The 7,258-nt window shown below is 37.9% G+C and overlaps 1 protein-coding gene across 1 annotated transcript in view; it reads right to left on the bottom strand.

Moving 5' to 3' along the window:
- The window catches only part of SCLT1 (sodium channel and clathrin linker 1), a 258,430-nt gene that overhangs the window by 121,332 nt on the left and 129,840 nt on the right, over window positions 1–7,258 (bottom strand). The window lies entirely within an intron of this gene.

Here is a 7,258-nt window from a genome sequence, read left to right as displayed (position 1 = left end):
CATACACATTTTGATACTTAACCTTGCCTTTCAGAGCCCCTGCTTTTGTGTCAGTTCCAACTTAAAATGACGCTTCATTGGGTTCTGGGCTGTAAAGGATTTGCTCTTCTTTTTCCTGCTCTGTGCTAATAGGATTGAACTCCCACCCTTTTGAACAGCAGGCCAGGACTTAATGTCCTACACTACCAGGATTCTTTCTAGACTCAATGGCACATAACAACAACAACAAGAAGCACATGAGAAAAGTTATGTTTTGCCCTATAGTCTATAAAATATAAATACTCTCAGCCAAGAGCCATCTTACTTCAGCAACTGACATCCCTAATGCCATAGCTTCTTGACTTTATAGAAATTCTCTGTCAAAATACTGTTCTAGTAATTTTTAAATAATCTTCAGCAAGATTTTATTGGCAAGAATGATGTGGCTATTCCTAAAATACTTTGGGCATGGTGCTAGGAGGGGCAATTCCTTGGAAAGGAGCATGATGTTAGGAAGAGAGGAGGGTTGGCAAAGGGGAGGAAGACCCTCAACCAGGTGGACTGACACAGTGACTGCCGCAGTGGGCTCTTGTGTGTCAGAAGTGTGAGGATGGTACAGGATAGAACAGGGTTCAGATCTTTTGTTTAGAGTTGACATGAGTCATACTCATCGTAACAGCACTTAATAACAATAAGTACAACAAGATTTTACTTCCATGTGATGTTACTGTTCAATAATGTCTACTCTCTTTTAGATCACCTTTTTTTGAATGGGAATAGATATAGATCAATTGCAGCTATTTGACCAGGTAGCTGTTGTATAAATTTCTTGACACATACTAGTGAGCACATCCAGGGTGCATGTGTTAGTTGAAACACCTCAACTGGTATTCAACTTCTAGGGACTTATTTTTGGTCTTCAGTGCAACTTGAACTTCTCCCTTCATTACCACTGTCTCTTGATCATATATGCTACTACTTCCTGAAAGCAGTATCAATCAATTATTTTTAGTATAATGACTCCGTATTCTTTCGATTTTATTTATGTTACCCATATTACTCAATATTTTGCCACAGAATTCTCCAATATTGCAACTAGAGATTTGAACTTGTTCTTCAGTTCTTTCAGCTTGAGAAATGCAGGTGCTCTTCACTTTTGGTTTTCTAACGCCAGCTTTTTTCACATTTCATTTTGATACTCTGCTTTGTCTTCTTGAGCTGTCTTTTGAAATACTCTGTTGAGCTCTTACTTCAGCATTTCTTTTCTTTTCTTTTGGCCTTTAAGCTCCAGTGCAAGTTTCAGAGTCTTTTCTGAAATCCATTCTGGCATTTACTTTTCTGTCTTTGTATTTACCTTTTGCTTTCTTCATGGATGGCATCCTTGATTGTCATTCTACAACTCATCTGTCTTCAGTCAATAATGTTCAATGTAGAAATTTGGGGATAGGTTCCTCCATTAGGAGCTCTTTGCCTCCCTGGCTACAGGGCCATCTCAGAGGCCAACGGGACAAGAGTGTTTGAGACACAAAGCAGGGGAAAGACTTTTTCAGCCAACAGGGCTAACTTGAGACCTCCTTGCATTTAAACAGTGTAACTTGGTGGCCCTGATCTCACACCACTCAAGAGACAAAGGAAGACATTAAGCTGAAGGACAGAAAGTGCAGGAGGTGAGACACTGTTGCTTAGAGTGGGCATTTTGGGGTGCTTGTTAGGAGACAAGACTGAAACTTCCCTTGGGATAGATCCTTTCATCTGGGGATCTTTGCCTCTGCAGTTGCAGGGCCATCTGAAGGGCCAAACAGGACAAGAGCGTTTGGGACACAGATCCACAAGCAGGGGAAAGACTTTCTCAGCTTTCTCAACTGACATGTTGAGCTACAAACAAGAGAGCTGACGTGAACCCCCCTAGAGAGAAACTGTTTGAGTGGAGCTCCTGATGTCATACAACTTGGCCACTCCAAGGATGAAAAAGGACAAGAGTTTGGGACATGGGTCTATGTTGTGGCAAGATTACTGCACAGAACAGAGAGAACCTGAAAGACTTCAGGCAAGGCAAATTTTCCCAGAAAAGGCTTTCAAGAGAGTGCCTCACCCTATAGATTGAATATTTTAACCTGACAACTCATCAATAATAAAATAAAGGTAAGAATTACCAATAACTTAACACAGACACAACAGAAACAACCTAGTACTTATCAAGAAAAACTTCACATAATGTCTAAAGCAAGGCAGCTTCAAACACTGTGAGAAAACAAATTAAGTTGTCTCAAAAAAAGCAGAGATCAGCCATTTTGGGTTTTTTCAATTTTTTAATTTTTTTTATTATTTTACCTCTTTTTAAAAATTTATTTATTTTTCATTTCAATGAACATCTACAGAGATTTTGGAATTCCATTCATTAATTGTTGCACCCTTCTCCCCGCCCCCCCTCCTACTCCGTTTGCTCCTCTCCTTGAAAAGCAACAGAAAAACCTCCCCCATTGGTACACAATCTCCCCCGCACCTCCCCCAACCCCACCCCCAACCCCAAATATAATCCACTCTGCAACCCTCATTGTGTACTCCTACGATAAACAAAATTATGCTGAGTGAAATATATCAGTCACAAAAGGACAAATACTGCATAGTGCCACTGATGTAAAGATATCCAAAAATCAGTGGAATTTCTATATAGTAACAAAGAGAACTCTGAGAAGGAAACCAAGAAAGCAATACTATTTACAATAGCCAATCACAAACTGAGATACTTGGAAGTGAACCTAACCAGAGACACCAAAGACCAATACAAAGAAAACTACAGAACATTTCTATGAGACACAATGAAAGAATAAATAAATGGAAAAATATTCCGTTCATGGATATGAAGACTCAATATTGTAAAAATGACAATCCTATCAAAAGCAATCTACATGTTCAATCCAATTCCAATCGAGATACCAAATTCACTTTTCAAGGAGATAAAGGGAAATTGTTGAGTTTATTTGAAGAAAGACACCCCAAATATGCAAAGCAATTCTGAAAAATAAAAATGAAGTTGAAGGCATAGCACATCTGACTTCAAATTCACTACACAGTGGTAGTAACCAAAACAGCATAGTACTGGTCCAACAACAGGCACACAGACAAATGAATGGAATCAAGAACTCAGAAATGGACCTCTCTATCTATGGTCAACTGATATTAGAAAAGGAAATAACACCTATCAAATGGGAAATGACAACCTCTTTAACAAATGGTGCTGGAAAAACTGGACTTTAATCTGCAGAAAGTTGAAACAGGATCCACATCTCAAACCATACAAAAAAATCAACGCAAGGTGGATCAGAGTCCTCGAATAAACCCCACAATCATAAAGTTCATAAAAGAAAAACTGAAATCAAGCTTAGAAGGCCTACTCTATGGCATAAGGAGACTGCCAAATATAACCAGAGATGCACAATCTGGAGAGGAGAAAAATGATGAATGGAACCTTCTAAAGATTAAATCTGTGCTCATAAAAAACTTCACCTGTTGTTGTTGTTCTTAAGTGCCACTGAGTCGAGTATGACTCACAGCGACTCTATGAACAAAAGATCTGAACCCAGTCCTGTCCTGCACCAACCTCACACCTCCTGACACACAAGAGCCCATTGTAGCAGTAACCATGTCAGTCCACCTGTTTGAGAATCTTCCTTCTCCCTTGTCGACCTTCTACCCTTCCCAACATCATATCCCTCTCCCAGGAATAATACCTCCTAGCAATATGTCCAAAGTAGGTGAGGCAAAGTCTCATCATTCTTGCCTCCAAAGAGGACTCTGGCTGCACCCACTCCAAGACATATCTAGATGTTTTCTTGGCCGCCCATGGGATGTTCAGGCTCTTCTCCAAAATCACAGATCAAAGGCATCAATTCTTTTTTTTTGTCATCCTTATTCACTGTCCAGGTCTTGGATGCATAGCTAGTAACTGCAAAGAGGATGGCCTGAAACAGACACAATTTAATCCTCAAACAGACATCACTATTCCTCTATAATCTGGAAAGGTTCCTAACTGCAGATTTTCCTAGTGCATTGCATCTCCTTATTTCCTGATTGCTTGTACCAGGGGTATTAATTGTGGATCCAAGCAAGATGAAGCTGTTGACAGTTTCCATCTCCTCTTCATCTACCATAACACTGTCTATTGTTCCAGTGGTAAGAGTCTTTTTTTTCTTGATACTGAGACACAATCCATACTGAAGGCTTGGGTGGGAAGCCTCTGTGTGGGCAAACAGGATCTGGTGGGCAGGTCTTTGTATTTAAAAGTCAGCTTGCTATTGATTGTGTTTGGAGAGAATATTGATCTAAGTGGTGCAGCTCTTATCTGTCAGTTTGCTATACTGTGATTACTTGGGGTTTCTGTGATTCTAAAATCTTTGCCACTGGTGTGTCAAATTCCAAAAGGGTTTCCCATCGTGAATGGGTTTTGATGAAGTTCTCTGATTGAGACAGACTACAAAAAAGGATGGGCCATCTAATTTCCTAATTAAAGGCTTCTGAAAACCCTATGAATACTAAATAGTAAAAGAAAACCTACTGACTTGGAAAAATCATTTGGCAATGCCATCTTAGACAAGGTTCTCATAACAAAAGTTTACAGAATACTCTTGGGCCTCCAGAATAAAAAGACTAATAACCCAATTACAAAATGGGCAAAAGACATGGAAACTTTTCACAGAGGAAGATATTCAGATGGCCAACAGACACAAGAAAAAATGCTAAAAAATCACTGGCAATAAGAGAGATGTAAATCAAAACCACAATGAGATACCATTTCATACCAGTAGCAGTGGCAAAATTTAGCAGAGCAGCAAGCAATAATGTTGGAGAGGATGTGGAGAGGTGGGAACACTTATACACTGTTGGTGGGACTGTAAAATGGTATAATCACTCTGGAAGGTAATTTGCTGTCTTCTCAAAAAGCTGAACATAGAAATTCCATAAGACATAGCTATTCCACTACTAGGAATATATCCCAAGGAAATTAAAACTGAGAAACAAATGGCAATTTGTACACCAATGTTCATAGCAGCATTATTCACCATCACAAGCAGCCAAATTATATCCAATTATAGCTGAATGGATTGAGAAATTGTGGTATATTCATACAATGGAATACTATGCAGGACTCAAGCAATGATTTTGAAAAATACTACCTAACTTGGGAAAGACTAGAGAACATTATGCTGAGTGAACTAGCACAGTCTCATAAGGACAAATACTGAATAAAACCATTAATGTAAAAATAGAAGGCTATCTAGTAAAACATGTATGGAGACCCAAAGGGGGAAGGGGTGGAAGCAAAGGGTAAAGATGGGTAGGGGTGAAACCACAGGGCTGCAATTTGGTGGCTGAATGCAGGGAGTGAAAGAAATGAGGGACCTGAAAAGACTGGGTAGTGATGGGCAAGGTCAAATGGTGATTGATTTTATAAAACAATGCATGGGAGTGATTGTATGAAACACACTGTGGATGCAGAATAGTGTGAAACACAATGCATACGAACTTGTCTTTGTTTTATCTTAAAATATTTTTAAAAACCCAACAATAGTGTTCAAAGCATCAAATCTATTCATGATTTGAAGATATAAATTTAGGTGGAAAAGAGACGTCAGTCATATTTTGGTTTAAATTTAAATTTAGGAAGGAGAGAGAGGTGGGCTGTGTTTTGCACTTATTGATTTAATTTTCTTCAGCTTCACTTTCAACTTGCACACAAGTAAATGATGATCTGTTCCACAGTCAGCCCCAGGTCTTGCTTTTGACTGCTGATGTTGAGCTTATCCATTGACTCTTTCTACCTGTGTAGTCAATATGATTCCTGTGTAGTCTATCAGGTAAGGTCTTTGTGTATGCTGTTGTAATTTGTTTGCAAGTCAGAATCTACTGATAGGTGACCCTCCACAGGGTTTCCAGAGGCAGTAAATCACATGGGAGATTGCCCATCCTCCATTGAGCTAGTGGATTCGAACTGCTTGTATTTATGATTGCAATGCAGGTTCTTGGCAAGAAACAATCACTTCTTGTGTGATTAACTGCCTCTGAAAACCACCAGAGTCAGTTATGGGTTGGTTTGGACTGAATGGAATACAACAACTATGCGTATAGTTGATGTTTATTTATATATTTTAAAACAGGTTATTTGCAATGAATAAATCATTAACTGTACAAAATTCTACAATTCACTCTCTGGACTCATTTCTGTTACTAAGTCTGTATTCTCCAACTACCAGTCCTTTTTCTTTGTTTCCACCTTTGCATTCCAGTCAATAATTTTTATGAGTGCATCTTAATTGCACATTCAAGCAATTTCAGACTGAAATATATTAACATCACCCCTTTATTCCTAGAATAAATACTACATGAATATGACTCTTATCATGATTTCATTTGAGACTTTTGAATCTATATATATTACCAAGAATATTCATAAGTCAGTTTATGCAATCTCTGACAGATGGCAGTATCCATTTAAAATCTGTTAGAAAAATTACTTTTTAAAATGTTTTACAACATTTATAGACTATGGAAGTTATTTATCAAAGAAATAAAACTATCTTGGATCAATAATGCTCTAATTTTATGCATATACATACCCAAGGCATTTGACACTATAAACCAACTTAGCCAGAGTTAGTATCTTAGCAGGATCATGTCTTTCAATTCATAGTCAGGGTTTAACTCTACATTTATTAGGATGAGTGCCTCCTGAAATCTTTTCACAATTCTTTTAATGTTATACTTATCCTGAAGCTTTTATTGTTTTAGATGCAGTAAAAATACTATTCTATTTTTATGTCTTTTTCCAAATGATTTGAGTTTATGTAGAAAATACTGATTTTAAAAACCTCAGAACTGACTCATTATTAATCCTCCAGAGAGTTTCTGAAGACATAAATAACACAGAAGATGGCCTAACTTTCTACCGAGGAATCTTTTTTGGATTAAAAACATCAGAGAGGTGTCACTTTTAGGTTAACTTAATCCCAACACAGTATATTTTCATGTGATTTTATTAATTCTCTTATATTTTGGGGGGTTAACTTTTCAGGATTTTAAAACTATTATATAATTAGGTTTAAAATGAAAGACAGTTTTACCAGTTTTCCAAAACAGTGGTGTTGGGGGCTTTTTACTTCTCATTTCTTTCTTTTATTTTCATAGATTAGAACAGCACATCAGCAGAGAACTGCCGGAAGTCCAGGCTGGGTTTAGAAGGGGTCGTGGTACTAGGGATATTGTTGCTGATGTTAGATGGATC

This window comes from Elephantulus edwardii, unplaced genomic scaffold, assembly GCF_000299155.1.
Source record: "Elephantulus edwardii isolate Elephantulus edwardi_28Jun2011 unplaced genomic scaffold, EleEdw1.0 scaffold00311, whole genome shotgun sequence".
Taxonomy (NCBI): Eukaryota; Metazoa; Chordata; class Mammalia; order Macroscelidea; family Macroscelididae; genus Elephantulus; species Elephantulus edwardii.
Note: the sequence above shows the minus strand (reverse complement) of the source record. Positions and strands in the feature narration are given on the sequence as shown.